The sequence below is a fragment of the Cavia porcellus genome, unplaced genomic scaffold (assembly GCF_034190915.1).
Source record: "Cavia porcellus strain 051 isolate PalLab524CR breed Dunkin Hartley unplaced genomic scaffold, mCavPor4.1 scaffold_33, whole genome shotgun sequence".
Lineage (NCBI taxonomy): Eukaryota > Metazoa > Chordata > Mammalia > Rodentia > Caviidae > Cavia > Cavia porcellus.
Genome location: NW_026947516.1, coordinates 34,611,375 through 34,628,140, shown reverse-complemented (window position 1 = coordinate 34,628,140; position 16,766 = coordinate 34,611,375). Strand labels below are relative to the sequence as shown.

The window sequence follows — 16,766 nt, the reverse complement described above, 5'->3', positions numbered from 1 at the left end:
CCAATGTTTCAAATATTATGTTGAATAGCATAGGTGATATTGGATATTTTTGCTTTGCTCTTCATTTTAAGAGGTATGCTTTTAGTTTTTCCCCAGTTAGTATGATGCTGACTCTTCATTTGTCATACATAGCCTTTATATATCCTTTATCATATTTGGTATGGTCCTTCTGTACCTGTTTTCTTCAGGGTTTTTATCATGAAGGTGTGTTGGATTTTGTGGAAAGCTTTTTTCCCATCTATTGTTATGATCCTGTGATGTTTTATCTCACTTTTGTTTATGTAATGGATTGACTTACACATGTTGAACTATCCTTGCATCTCTGGGATGAAATCTACTTGATCATAGTGTATCAACTTTTTGATAATATGCTACATTTTGTTTACTAACATCTTGAGAATTTTTACAACTACAGTCATTAAAAAGAATGTTCTAGGCCTGGGGATTTAGCTCAGGGCATAAGCACCTGCCTGGCAAGTGCAAGGTTGGGAGTTCAATCCCCGGTACCAAAAAGAAAAAAAAAAAAGTTCTATGTTTATCTTTTTTAGTTCAATCTTCATGTGGTTTTGGGAGCAGGGTGACATTGGCTTCCATGAAGAAATTTGGAAGCACCCTTTCCCTTTTAATTTCTTTAAACACCTGAGTAGTATTGGTGATCTAATATCCTTGTAGATTTTGTAGAATTCAGCCATAAATTCATCTAGTCCTGGACTTTCTCTAATTGGTAGATTCTTCATTTTTGAGTCAATTTCATTGCTTGCAATTGGGTTGTTATGTATATTTATGTCTTCTTAGATTTATTTTGGTAATTCATATGTGTCTAGAAATATGTTCATTTTGTCAAAATTTGCTATTTTTCTGAAATATAATTTTAAGAGTAGTTACTATCTTCTGGATTTCAACAGTGTCTATTGTGATTTCCTCTTTATCATTTCTTATTGTAGATATATGAATCTTTTCTCTCTTTCTCCTAGTAAGTCCTGCGAAGGGCTGGCCAACATTATTTACTCTTTTGAAAAATGAATTCTTCACTTTGTTGATTTGTCTTACAGTTTTTTAGTTTAATTTTACTCTCTATAATTTCCCTACTAGTTTCAATTTGAGGCTGGGTTGTTGTTGTTTCTCAAGTATCTTAAGATTTTTATAAGATTATTTATTTGTGCTTGCTCTGTTCTCCTAATATGAGCATAGATTGCAATGAATTTTCCTCTTACAAGTGCTTGCAAAGTGTCCCAAAGATTTTACTGAGTTTTAGAGTCATTGTCATTAACTTCCAGAAAGTTTTATCATATTACATAGTGAGAAAACACTACCATGAGCCCTTAAATTAAGGAATATGACAAAGGTGCTTACTAAAACTCTATGATTCAGTGCTGTGTTGGAGTTCTCAGCTAATGGTTTGTGCAAATAAAAAGTTTAGACTTATGGAAGACAGTTATTTGATTGTCCTCACAGAAAATCATTAGAAAAATCATTCAAATGAGAAAAGTAGTGAATTTTCTGAATTCATAATCCATGGAGGAAAAGCAATAGCATTATTATCAAAGAGGAAGAAAATGTTTGTTGTTGTTTCCCCATAATGTAGGGGAAATCCAGGGACTCACAAGGGCTAGAATGTATTGCACCACTGTGCTACATCTCAAGCTCAAGAAAAAGTTGTTTTAAGACATTGTTTCAAAGTTCTTTATAATAAAGGACATAGAAATAAACCTAGCAAACAATGTGCAAGATCCTTACAAAATTTTGTATCAAGTTTTATTGTAAAACATTGAAGAAAATGTATATTACGTTCACAGACTCACAATTGTAATTTCATAAATGATGTCAATTGCTTCCAGATTGATTTATAGATATTTGCAACACAGCTATATACCAATAATTTATATGTAACATTTAAAATTAATTTAAAATTGTAACAGTAAAGTAACCTCATTTTAAGTGAATTTTCTAGTTCTAAAAGCACAAGTCTAACCAATAGTTTCAGCATTCATATTATAAACATGTACTTGGTTTCTACTGTAGGCCAGGCAATTGGGATGTAAGGCAAAAAGAAGGTCTATGTGTGTCACCCTGTACCTCATGGTTTGCTAGAGGAGCCATGTGAGAAACACTTGTCATAGATCATGACATAAGGCTCTCACAAACTAAAGTGGTGGTGCAAGGAAGAAGTATTAATAAAGTAAGAAAAAATCAGACAAAAATCTCAAAAAATATTCCCATACCAGATAAAATCATTACATCTGCAAACATGTTGCTAATATTCTTTCATGTATTTTGTTTGGAAAAGGTCTTTCAATTAATTTGGTCTTCAGAGTAAATTAATGTTCCCTCCACTGTGTGATGGTCATGAAAAGTTCCTATGTGGAACTGGCAGCCAGATGTCTAATAAAGTAACATGCAGTCCAAGGATTATAACTGCCAGTAAAAATATTCCATATTTCTGGTCACATCTAGCAGAGATAATTTAACAGATAAACATTACTGCAAGCAGTCTTCGTCTACCAACATCCCTACCTGAATATCAACCAAATACAGCATTGTTGTTTAACAAAACATACTTAGTTGGCCTTAATTAATTTTGGTTAGATTTAATTCTCATATAAATGAATCGACAAATTAAGCACATAATATATTCATGCACTTGATAGGTTTGTATAACCCTTTTCATCAAAAAGGCAGTGTATCTAGTACTTTCTATTAAACATAGCAGATCTCTGAACTATAACAAAGAGAAGAAATGAAAGACTCATATTAATAGTAAGAATTGTTATGCTAATTTTGAGTTATTTGTGCTCTGTACTATTTTTTGCTTTCTACTGAATAGTCATTATCTTACTCCATGTTTCTCTTTCAAATCATTTGGAAAATATAAAATGAAGAAGCTGAATAAGGAGATACGCTTCAACGTCTGCATTCTGAAATGTCAAATTAAAATGACCATGTAAATTCTGCCTAACACAAAACCAAGCAGAGTTACAGAAGTTTGTTTGGAAGATAATACAGTTAGGAGATGCCAGATTGTGTAGCAGTAACAAGCAGCCCACAAAAATCTCATTCACTAAACCCAAAGCCAGGTAATCTCTAGTCCACATCACAGATCAGACACAAGGCTCACTCTTTTCTTGCAATTCCATTACTTCTGAGGCCTTTGAATCAAGCCACATGGACCAGAAAGATTCTATTATAGAAGACATATTTGTAGAAGGGACAAATCATTTCTACTCATCTTCTCATCAGAAAAAAATTCAGCCACAATTTCCCAATCTGATGCAAGGAAGACTAGAATCTATAATCTTTCTGGGAATCTAGAAAAAATGAAATGGATTGGCCACCAGCTTTGACACAGAGGGAAAGAACTTAATACACTTTTTTGTATTCAAAAGCTGTTATATATTATAACCAGTTTCCTAATGAGCCCACCAAAATGCAACAGAAGGACAATGTTAGTAGAGTGACACTTAAGTGACTTAAATATCATTGAAAACTCATTAAGAATCATAATAGAGGTATAGAGGTTGTTCATTCCATTTATTCATTCATCTTTCATTCAGCAAACATTCTACCTACTTGTGATAAACACCTTTACAGGCATTGAAAAAAAGCAAAGATAAGATCTTTCTTCCAGTGGCCATAATGAGACTAGCTTTTTTTTTTTTTTGGTACCTGATAAAATTCACGACTGGGTGCTTGCAAGGCAGGCACTTATACCGATGAGCTAAATCCCCAACCCAGAGACTAGCTCTTATCAGACCAAAATAAGAACCAGGGTCCTTTCAGGAACTGTAGATAGATTGTTGTAACTGAAACAGGGCAAGACAGGTACAGAAAGAACCAAGGACCAAGAAAGTTGGTAGGGAATTGTTCTCCCAAGATCCTATGTGCTATACTGACAACAATTATAACCCTAAATGGAAATCCACTGAAAAAAATGTATTCACAGGGTGTTCTTGAAATATTTTACAGACGGCCTGTTGAGTGGGAAATTAGTAGGACACAAGGAGAAGGCTGTGGATGCCATTGTTTTGCCATCAAGGACATTTTGATGGAGCCATTTAACCTGACCATTTTGACTTGGGATGAATTTTGAGGCAGTATAAAAAGCAAATCATGGGGGCTGGAGATTTAGCTCAGTGGCATAAGCGCCTTCCTTGCAAGTGTGCGGTCATGAGTTCGATCCCTGGTACCGATAAAAACGAAAAAGACAAAAAAAAAAAAAAAAAAAGCAAATCATTCCTTTTTCATTTACAAAATGAAATGTTTTGTTCTACTTTTACTTGTATGTGAGACAGTAAAAAAATACATAGAGGTAAAAGAAAATTAAGTCACTCATAATCTAATGCCTGGTTAAAGACTACTGATTACATTCTAGTATATATTGCCTTCTTTAATGTTCTTGTATTTTTTCTAACAGAAATATGATGATACTGTCAGTGTAAGTGTGATCTGCTTTTTTTACTTAGGGATATGACCTAAACATTTTTATAAAGCAATAAATATAGTTTGATTTCATAATTTTTAATGGTCACAGAGTATTCAGTTGATTGCCTCAGTATTCTCTGAGGCAATGTAGGATCATGTCTGAGAGCTTAGCACACACATGATGGGACCATAATTTATATGCCTCATTTCTAGACAGCTTGAACCACCATGAATGTCCCATCTAGTGACTTTTTAATTAATTTTATTAGTAAAATGGCCAATAGAAAAGATTAGATCCATTTGTATCACCAGTGGTACCAACTGCCTGTTGGAAAAGTCATGTATATACCACTGGTGGTTCAAACTGGCGGGAACATGTTAAACTCTAAATTGAAATTGTCTGAATTCATATCCTCCTCATCAGTAGACAGGAGTCACACTTTTTTTTCTAAAAGACCAACTAACATTCTAGGCTTCATGGACAATTATTGGGGTTCTTCAGAGAAACAGAAGCAATAAGAGGATTACGCAGGCTGAAAATCCAGAAACTGCCTGGTAGGCTGACATGCTGGACCCATGGAAGAACTGCAATTCAAGTCTAAAGGTTGTCTGCTGGCAGAATTCTTTCTTTCTCTGGGGAAGTCACTCTTTTTGTCTTAAGACCTTCAACTGATCAGAGGAGACTCCCCACTGGAAGGTAATCTATTTTACTCAGTCTACTGATTTAAATGGTAACCTTACCTGAAAAACACCTTCACTAAAAGAACCAGGATAATGCTTGACTGAATTGGAACAGTGGCATTGCTAAGTTGACATATAAAACCATCATGTGGGCCATATATCTCCATTGCAAACTACTCAATCCTATTAATATATGACAGAGCACACATGTATAATGTGGAAACAAATGAATATGGTAGTGGTCCAACAAAATTTTACTTACAGCTATGGGGTCAGATCTGATCCATAGGTGGTAGTTTTCTGTGTCTCCTATGCTTAGGTACTTTCTACTTGTGACTTTGGACACATAAGCTAATTTCTGAGGCTTAAAACCTCAGTATTCTCATCTGTAAGAAATAAGAATAGTCTGAATTCTAAGGCCTAAGGTGATAATCAAAACAAGTCATTATTTGTGGAAGACCAAGCACAACATCAGGCATATGTTAAATGTTCAATAAAACTTTTTTTCATCACTATTATTTAACATCTAATGACAAAATTATTTAAGTAGCTTTATTAAAGTATAACTGGTGTATGTTAAACCGTTTGTATATAAGTATTTTTGAATTAGGAGTGTGAGTTCATATTTGAAGTATAAAGAAATAAACACACGGAATGGGTCCTGATCAAGAATCAACTCTTTCCATGGTTGTGATGTACAGATAAAAATAAATATTACCTCATTTAAGAGAAATTACATGCTATTTAATCTTCTGTCTCTAGTTTATTTTGTTTATCATCATGGTCTCTAGGTGTGTCCATTTTCCTGCAAATGACTCAAATTTATCACTCTTTATAAGCCAGTAATTAGATATATATACCTTTCGATGGGCACCCAGGGTATTTCTAGAGCTAAGATATTGGAAATTGCATAGTATGAAGAATGTTGTTGATATTTTGATAAAGATTGCATTAAATTTATAGATGTCTTCATTAACACGATCATTTTGATATTAATTGTACCTATCCAGGATCAAAGGATGTCTATCCACTTTGTAAAGTCTTCTTAAATTTTTTTTCTTCATAGTTCTGTAGATTTTTGTTTTAGAGATCTTTCACTTCCTAGGTTAATTTTATTCCTAGGTATTTAATTTTTTGAAGCTATTATGAATGGAATTGTTTTCCTAATTTTTCTCATTGGGTTCGTTATTAGTATATGAGAATACTATTGATTTGTGTTCATTGATTTTGTAGCCTACAGTTTAGTTGAATTTATCAGCTCTAAGAGTTTTCTGATGGAGTTTCTTAGGTCTTCTATGTAAAAGATCGTATCATCTGCAAATAGAAGTAATTTGGGGGCTGGGGATTTAGCTCAGTGGCATAAGCACCTGCCTTGCAAACAGGCAATCGTGAGTTCGATCCTTGGTACCGATAAAAATGAAAAAGACACACACAAAAAAGAAGTAATTTGACCTCTTATTTTCCTATAGAAATACAAAATAAAGGAGAATTGTTAGGAAGAGTAGACTTTTTGGAGATGAGGAAGGGATTCAGGGAAACAGGGAGTAAAGAGATAGAAAATGATCAAGATATGTTACATATCTGTACCACTTCCCTAACATGAATGTAACTGATGTATTTTAAAAATACACTAATAAAATTTCTAAAAAAGGGATATTTTGTTGGTGAGACCAGTAGCATTCTAAGGAGGGGACTGGCTAGGAAGGTTGTACAAGCTCTAGAAATCTTGCATGAACAACATTCCAGCCCAAGAGTCTAATTCTTTGAAGCTATTTTGCCAAATTGGTCTATTTGCTAATCTGAAAGGGAGGGAGGTATGCCTTATTGCTTTTATTTCCATTTTTATTTATGGTCCACTTTACCTTAATAAAGCTGTTGCATATTCGCTTTTCTTTTATGAATTACTTGTCCATCATCCTATGACCATTTTTCTTCTGTGGTATTAAAGATTTTCTTATTGGTTTGCTAGCGATCTTGTTATATTAAAGATGTTAGTCTTTTGCCATAAGAGTTGCAAATGTTTTCACATTGTTAATGGTGCTTTTTCTTTTCCTGAAGTAGTAAAGATTATTAATATTTTTCTTTATGGTTTTGACTTTGGTTTCATACATAGAAATTTTTCTCCTAAGAGTCTATAAATAATCACCTGGATTTTCTTCTAAGGGTAAGAATGTCTGTTTTGCATGTTAGTTGCAAAAAGGCGATAATAGCTGAAAGTTTAATGGCTTGTAAAATGTGCTCAGTGGTCTCAAATTGCCTTTCTGATGGGACGATAAAGAAGTAAAAATGATTTTTGTTATAATTTCTGAAATCTGGTCTATGTTTTATTCTCTTTCTGTCTCCTTACCTCTCTCTCTCCCTCCTCCCTGCTTTCCCCTCCATATCATTCCGAAAAAACAATTCAGAACAGAAGGTAGGTTAAGTCTGTAGGCCAAGAAAGAAAGGGAACAGGAAGATATGGATACAGAGCTATAACCTTCACCAGTGAGCCACACTGAGGCTTACCTTTGAAATAGAAGTTGGTGACTCACAAAAGCAGGCGTGGCCTGGACCCCCATTGTGATGCGTACAGCAGCAGATTTTTAGAGGCAAGTGGCAGAGTTTCTAGCCTTCGTGGCCAGTGCCTGGCATCAGTAATGTGATCAGTGCTGCCTGTTAAGGAACAGAGGTAAGATGATCTGTACTGGAGCAATTCTGTAGGGGGATTCCAGCCTTGCTGGTAACCATGTGTGCCTTTTAGATAGCCTTGAGTGAATCCCCTTTTTAAGCTTAAAGTAGCAAAGAGGGGTCTGTTGTTCGTAACTAAAAATTCTGTCTGATACAGAAACAGGGCAAAGATTGGCTATGGAAAAACTGACCTCCATGTAATGGGTATGTGGAATGCTTGGTTTTGTTAGCCTGGGGATCTTGACAGAATGAACATCCACCCCAGTATCAGCCTGTGCTAGTGGCTCCCAAATAGTGACCTCCACTGTTCATGGATAACAAAACCAGCAAAAGTATACCTATCAATACTCTCTATCCCACAAGACAAATCTACTTGTAAATGGTAAAATACTATAAAATTCTTATTGGTTAAAGGTTAGTGGAAAGCAGAGATGTTTGTGCATAGTCACTGCCAAAGCTTCAACAATAGCCAGAATGGTAGGTGAAAGGATTTTAGCCCAGACAGGACACTGTAGCTGGTAAAGCCAAGGAGCTCCTATCTCCCCCTCTCCTAGGAATTTACCTGTGACTCCATCTTCCCCACCCCCTAGGAATTTACCTATGGCGCCAAACCAAGACCAATGGGCTACCCATGCATCCCTGATGCCCTTTTAAGGTTCCACCCCAAACCCGGGCTACTTACATACTCCCACGCCACGTGTCCGCCAGAGAGAAAGCCGGACTCCAACGGTCGGGGGTTTTGGTTTTTTCTCTCCATGTTCTCAGAACAAAGGCCTCTTTTGTTTTATACTTCTCATCTTTTGGATATAATCTTATCAGCAGGAATTAGATTGCTTTGTAGCCTGATTTAAAAAAAAAAAGCAAAACCAAAAAACAACCACTGTAGTGACTTTATATATTTGAATATTCTATACATGGCTGAAACTAACTCTGTATCTCTAAAGCCTTCTTTTGCCAGAGTCTGGATTGTAATATAAAACTTGCAAAAACATGCACACCCATACATAATTAAGATAGACATCTGGTTGAAATAACTTATGTTGAAAATATGACTAATTATTTTAGCCAAAATATTCATTTAAATATGGCCTATTCCAAGGTATGAATTTTATCTAAAAATGATAATCCATTCTCAAAAGGTAACAAGCAAGCATTTATGAAAGATGTATGAATTAAAGGTCTCGTCTCAATAAGCTGACTTTGCATACGACTGCTAATAACAATGCATATCAAATGTTGGAAAAACTCATGAGAAGATTATTTTCTAATGGAGGCTTCACTTAGCCCATCCTATCTCTAGTAAATTGACTTAAGGGTGAGGTAATACCTTAGGTAAACAATTTAGGAAGTCTATCCAAGTGGCTCAAAGTGCTCTGCAGACATGAGCTAATTCAGCCTTGTAAATAAGTTTGTATAATTGGATTCATGTCCACTGTTCCCTTTGAAACTGTCTCATGGGAGAAATTGGCTGAGGAAAAGGTATCTGTGGATAATGCAGGTTCTACCCACAACCTCAGGGCATCTCTGAAGACCTCTAAGATGGTCTTTCTCCTTTGCATCCAGACCTCCTGCTTATGTCATAATGTCTTCCTGTCTATGTCCTGTGGGGCTTCAAAAATGAGGAAACAGCTGTGGGGGGAAAACATGTGGGGGAAACCACCTTGAAGGAAAAGAGCCTGGTGATTGTTGCATTCCTTTTAAAAACATCCTGAGACCACACAGATTTTACCTACTTTACCTCCTTTGAACTTTGGAGCTGCTAGGTAACACTAGAAATTAAGTTGAATGGTGGTAATCCTCTTGGAATAACCACCAATCTCTTCTCATAGCATCCCATTCTGAGACGATCACTAGCCACATGATGGATATGATGGTGCCCATCCTGATTTTCCCTTTAGACCGGAGACCCTCATCCTCCCAGATGCTGGTAGGGTTCATTGATGCTAACTCAATGGCTTCGTCTGTCTCTGGAAACTATCTTCAGATGGAGACAGCTTTCTCATTGAAATGTATGCCCACTTTATGGGTAGAGTCTGCATTCAGTGGCTGAGATGTAGATACAAGGCCCTGGTCACCAACTCCAATTTAAGACAACTTTGAAGGACTAGCCTGGCTCTAGAGCTCACTGTGGCACTGGATGAGGGATTTGCATCACAGTTCAACTTCTCTCTCCATGAAGCCTTAATTCCTCCAGTCTCATAGGTGTATATCTCTAGATGACTCCTCAATAAACTTCCTGGACATTACCTTCCATGTGAGACTGTTTCCCAAAAACTCTACCTAAGATACCCTCACTTTAAGTACAAGGCTACATCTGGAAAAGTCAGAATGATAATTGCATGGGCTTACATAATTTAATTCTTTAAAAATTTTATTACCTATAATTAAGGCACCTTGAAGGGAGTACTGACTAGCCTTGCCCTTTGACTCAAGATTATAGCAGACAGGGCCTGATGCCAAAAACAGGTTTTGGGCATAGTAATTATCTAAGTACAGTAAGTCCATCAGGTTTAGAATAGGACACAAAGGGTCATTCATGTATTATCTCCGGAGGTAATTAATGCCAAATGAGAACTAAAGAAGGAAGACAGGAAAGAAAGTGCAGATATCGATAGATATATACCGAAAACCTACAGTACAAGCAAAGGGGAGCAAATATGAAAAAAGCAGTGTGCCTTCTCCCTGATGGGCCCTACGGTCTAGCAGGAAAAACAAACACAGAAAGCGTGGAAAGTTGTAAGAGGGAAATGCAGGGTGCTGTGACAGTATCTAGCAGGAGCATATAAACCTGATAAGTACATGGTTGGGCTAGGCAAAACTACAAAGAAGTGTGTATATGGGTCAAAGCAAACAAATAATGGGAAGGGAAAATAGGACTTTAAGGAAGTCAATCCAAGGAAATGATAAGAAACAAGGCAAAAGGAGAAAAATTAGCAAGAAGATGTTCTATTTATAATGCAGAAAAATTGGAACAATGGAAATATTCAATAGGGAAATGATGATAATAGAACATTACAAATTAGTTTAAATGAACATAATAAGGATTACATCCATTTATGGAAATATGATGTTATAGCTTGTGTCTAGATGTCTCCCCAAAGCCTCATGCTGTCATAGGTGGGGCTTTTTCAGAGATGGCTAACTCTAGAGTGTGTGATGCTGGGATTATAAGTGTGTGATTACTAAGTTAGTTCACTGATTGGTTTGGCATAGTTCTGGATGTGGATAATGGTAAGCCTATCCTAGATGAGTGCTACTCTAAGGGTAGCTAGCCTGGATATAAGGAACAGAAAGAGGGATGCTGTGTCTACTTGCTGTTTGCTTTCTTGCTACTTTGGTGCTTTGCTCCCTTGTTGCCTTCTGCCTGTCATGAACTGTTTCTCTTCTGCAATGGCCCTCTGCCATATTTCTCTGCCTTGGAGCCAGCCAAGTATGAACTGAAACCTCTACAAAATGAATAAATTTTCCTTTAGGTGTCAGGTTCTTTGTCTCAGCAATGAGAAAAATCAGTAAGACAGATGTAAAATCATATTAAATAAGAAAAGCAGAAATGTTACAACTCATTGGGTTATGACTATATGAAAATATGAATTTCTATTAACAATTCCTTAAAAGGTATACAACAAAGAAACATTTTAATGTATCAGCCAGGCTTCAATGCATAGCAAGACCCTGTCTCAAAAACAAAGTGAACTGAATATTTTATATTTCCTTTCTCCTTGGGTTGATTACATAACTGTTAGGCCTGTTTTTTTTAAAGATTTCTTTTCTGTGTTATGAGAGACTTGCATATACATATACCAGTCCAAAAATATTTTTATCATTATTTAAAGAAAGATAAAATAGAAAATGGGCAGAAATAGTACATACTTTCAAAGAAAAGAAATAAACAGTAATAAATCACTAGTTGATGTATACATATTGTCCCCCCACAAATAGTTGTTCAAGATACAAAAGTGGAACACATAAATGGGAATTCAACCAGAGAGACTGCAAACAGTTATGTTCAACTATCCAACAAAAAACTAAGTAATATGGCTATCAATATTATACACTTAGACATGTACACATTTATCCATATGTTCATTTATGTTGAGACTAACAAAACTTATGAGATTCAAATCCTTCTGAACAAAGATTAATAATATTGCTGGATTTCACATCATAACACTCTGGAATCAGCACTGGGTACTGCACTGCCCCTTTCTTTTCTTCAAAGTATTTTTTCATTTCATCATGTGTCATAAGATCAGTTCTCATAAAGTGTTTACAGGTTTTATGCAAGCATGAGTGTTAACATGTATTTATATCCTTTCTATATTAGAGGGAGAAACAGAACAAAACAGGACAGAACTAAACATATTCCTATAGACACATAAAACTAAAAAGACATATAAAACTGCTGTATAAGAAGTTGTACCATGAGCATTGTGCTGTTTCTTGTTATCATCAACAGAATTGGCTATTTCATCAGATAAAGTATAATTGAACATATCAGTACATAAAAGAATTAACAGAAATACAACTTTGTAGATAGTGTAGAGCTACAAAAACAGGTAGTAATCAAATCAGAATGGATATCGTAGTGAATCATTGTCATTTTCAGGATAGTTGTCTATACTCCTCAACTTGATACCAGCAACCTAAGAGTTTTGAATAAAATCTGTGAATAATAAGCAGCAATCAAACAAGTCAGATTTAACTAGGATCAATCATGATACAACAGTATAAGTCATACAGGCATCTGAATTGAGTTAATAGGAAATTAAAGATGACCACTGTGCTATGTCCTGATAGCTTCGGGACAGCTGTCTGTGCCTTCAGATCCAGTGCTTGTATACAAACTAGGATGGAACAAGTTCCAACCAAGCAGAGTGGTGCAAGTAATAAGGGTTTTAATTCCTGATACACTATTAGCTATATCGTCTGCTGTTTTTTTTGAAGACTATTCCTCCCCTTTATTCCCCCAGAATGAACTGTGTATTTTTGGGTCTCCCCAACACTCACGGTTTTATATTGGGGGAGTAACCTGCTATTTACCTAAGTGTTTCTGAATTTTCTCACTCCTGGGATGAATTCCTAGTTATGTTTCTTTATTTATTAAAGCCTATCCAACCTATCCATAAATACTGGCCTAGTTACCCCTATTACTCTCTGGTTCCCTATCACATTGTATTCCATTTTCTCATATTTGATTTTGGTCCATATAACCTTCTTCAGGCTAATTATATTTCCTATAAAGAGTCTTTCTGTGGATCCTACCTCTTAATCCATTCTGCCTGTGATTCTCTTTTTTCCCTTAAGTTAGTGTATCTAGGCCATCTATATTAGAAACTATATCCAACCTTCTGTGCCTCATTTCTGTTGTGCTCTTTTTCTGTCATTAGTTGTCTGTTTGTCTTTTTCATTTCGCCTTCTGCTCCATTCATTGTGGTCTCTTGTGCCACTGTTCCTGGAATCCTGGTACTTTTCTCTCTCTTTAGAATGCCCTGAAGTATTCTCTGTAGAGTTGGATTGGTGGTTGCAAATTCCCCTAGTTCCTCTTTATCCTGGAAGCACCTTGTTTCTCTATTAATTTCTAGGGACAATTGTGCAGGATATATCAATCTTGGCTGGAGGTTATTGTCTTTCAAGGCTTGGATTATTTCACCCCATGCTCTTCGAGATTTGATGGTTTGTGCCGAGAAGTCTGCTGTAATTCTGATGGGTGTTCCCTTGTAAGTGATCTGTTTCTTGTCACTCACAGCTTTTAATATTCTGTTCTTATATTGGATTTCTGGGAACTTGATTATTATATGTCTGGGTGTAGTTCTGTTTTGATTGTAGGTGGCTGGAGTTCTGTATGCCTCATACATCTGAGCATCCTTCCCTTTTCCTATGTTTGGGAAATTTTCCTTAATTATATCTGTGAATAGCCTTTGCAGTTCCTTTGTTTGTACCCCTGCTTCTTCATTCACATTCTTTATTCTTAAGTTATAGATCCTCTGGTCATCTTCTAGCCTTTGTTTTGTTACTGCTTGTTTCCTTGTTATTTTTAAGAAGTTTTTCCTTTCATGTTCCCACATTACAAACCTGTCCTCCAGTCCAGATAATCTATCCTTAGTTTCTTTAAAGCTGTTATGCCAGCTTTCAATAGAGTTTTTAGTTTCCTGGTAATCTCTTTGAACCTGCTTCATGTGTTCTATGTTTTTGCTATTTTCTCCATCAAACAATTCTCCCTGTCTTTTTTTGTTCTTCCATTCCACCATCTGTTTTTTCTTGGGAGGTGCTTAGCATTTCTTTAACTATTCTACTTGTATCTTGCTTTACTTGGTTAAATACTTCACTTTTGAACTCTTCTATGAGGTCTCGAAGATATTGCTTTATGTCTATTGGTACCATGCCTGATATTGCATGTTTTCTGTCCTCATTCTCCTTTGCATTTACCTTTCCTGGATCAGTGTTCTCAGGATTGGGGACTAAGGACCCTTTCTTGTTGCTTCTTCTTCTCATATTTTTTATTCCTTCCATACAGGCATATATAGGAGGCCCAGTTTCTTTTTTTGTCAGTTTCAGTTTGTCTGAAGCACAATGACTAGGTGGTCCTGCCCATTGTGGTGTACTAGTAGGTACAGACCTGGGCAACCTATGTTGGGCCCACCCCTCCAGGTCAACCTACTTAAGGCTTCACTGTGTTAGGGTGCACTGCCAGGCACAGGGACCTGGTTTGGGCTAGCCTATTGGGCCTCAGTCTGTGGTGTCACCCAGGTCAAGTGCTCCCCACCAATCCCACTTGAGAGGGGAATATGTGACTGAAGTCACTGCAGTGCCCTGTTCTGGCCAGTCTGGCTGGTCCCAGAATGTCCTCTGTTGAGTTTCTTTGTCTATGGAAGGGTCTTTATTCCTCTCACTCACTGCAGGTTGAGGCAGGGTTCCCCACCAGCTCTGCTCTCAGTTCAATTCACTGATTCCCACTCTCAGAGCATTTGTGTCTCCAATGAGGGGAAACTAGGGGGCTATCCCGGCTGCACCAATTCAGGGTATTCAAGTTGCGAATTGCAGTGGTGGCACCAAGACTTTAGCTGTTCCAATCATAGCACTGGGATTGCATTTCCAATTGGTTTCTCTCAGCTTAGTTCGTTCCTCGGTCAGCAGGGTATATTTCCCTCTGCTTAGGACTTCCCACACCGCACCATTCCTGGAATCTAAGCTGGATATCTCAGAGAGCCTCTGTAGCTGCTGTTATCTATCCGCCATCTTTTCTCAATCCCCCAAAAATATTTTTTTTAAAACTGTCAAATATACTCAGAATTTCCTGCTCTTTATCAAAATGAAAAAAAGAAACACAACATCACCCTATAGAAAACCAATATCTTAGTATATGTGTCTTTTACTTACAGTGAATTGAATATTGAAAAGACATAACATATAAACATTTTAATAAATAAGAAAGTTGTAATATTTTGGAAAACCTCTTTGACATATATGTAAATATGTCTTTAATTCAGTAATTCCAATTCTAAGATGTATATAGTGATGTGGTGTTGAATGTTTACTAGATATCTGGGTTAAAGGCTTCAATCTATACGGTTTGAAAATTTCCATGGTATACTCTATCATGGCTAATTTCATATGCCAATAGGACCTCAAGAGACATCAAAACAGCTGAGTGTTGTGGTTCAAGCCTGTAATCCCAGAACTTGGGAGGCTGAGGCAGGAGGATTGTGAGTTCAAAGCCAGCATGGGCAATAGAATGAGTTTGATCCTGGTTTGGACTACATGATGGAGCCCTGTCTTTACACAAAGACATAAAATAGACACTCCCAAAAAGGCTTATATGTAAATGTTCATATCATGGTTATTAAAAATAGCCCAAAAGTGGAAATTACCCAGATGTCTATCATCTGATGAATGTGCTGCAATACAGCTATATAATGGACTATTACTCAGAAACAAAAAGGAGTGAACTACTAATTAGTACACTGACACATATGAATCTCAAAATAATCACGTTGAATTAAAGAAGCTGACAAAATAGTATATATTGTATGATTTCATTTGTGTGCATTTCTAGAAAATGCAAATTATTGTGATAGGCTGATCTGTGACTGCTTAGGGATATGAAGGGCCAGATGGAGGGATTGCTAAAATGTAAGAGAAAACTGTTGGAAGAGATGGCTTATTTGTTTTCTTTCTTTCTTTCTTTCTTTCTTTCTTTCTTTCTTTCTTTCTTTTTCTCTTTCTTTCTTTGTTTTAACTAGGAATTGAATTTAGGATCTTGCACGTGCCAGGCAAATGCTTATGCCACTAACCTATATCCCCAGCCTGTTCATTATTTCTTGATTGTGGTGGTGGTTTCATGGACAGATGCATATGTTAAAACATATCAAGTTGTATTTTTTTAAATGCGCTATTGGTGATTGAACCCAGGGACTTGAGCATGCTACAGAAGAGCTATACCACTAAGTAATACCCTCAGCTCTGTGAAGTCACATCTTTTTAAGCATGAACAGTTTATTATTTCAGTTATTCCTCCATAAGGCTGATTTAAAAAAAAAAACAAGCTAGTCATGGTTTACTCTGCTCAAATTTACCTCTGATCTTAAAACCTTCTTATACCCAGCCTACCTTCCAATGACTAGCACTCATATCTTTGTTAGAAGCCTGTCCTTGGGCTACCATAGCACACCTCCCTACAAACGTGTGTATGTTAGCATTTTCCCTGATCCTCTTCCCTCAGCCCCTCTCCCCTGGACAGCCTTGTATTGGACAGGATAATTGAACTATTAATACTATAACCAGTGAGACTAAGTTCTAGTCTCCCCTGCTAGTAGCTGGTCTAACAAAGAACTCATAGATGATCTGCCTTCCCTTCCTGTATCACTTTTCTACTCCTCTGTCCATGTCCATGTACCAAAATAGACTCTGAATACCCATCCTTGTCTCAAGGTCACCTGGGGGAATATAGTTCAGACAGGGTCATACCTTTGGTGAAGGTTTTCACCTAGAAATTGGGAGAA

The 16,766-nt window shown here is 36.6% G+C and overlaps 1 protein-coding gene across 2 annotated transcripts in view; it reads left to right on the top strand.

The window, feature by feature from the left end:
* The window catches only part of Fthl17 (ferritin heavy chain like 17), a 43,658-nt gene that overhangs the window by 9,597 nt on the left and 17,295 nt on the right, over positions 1-16,766 (top strand). The window contains exon 1 of one of the 2 annotated variants that reach the window (XM_063242818.1): positions 7,717-7,768. The exons of the other annotated variant lie outside the window; for it this stretch is intronic. The gene's annotated coding sequence lies outside the window, so the exon portion shown is untranslated. Of the gene's footprint in view, positions 1-7,716; positions 7,769-16,766 lie in introns of those variants that run through there. 2 annotated transcript variants of the gene reach the window in all.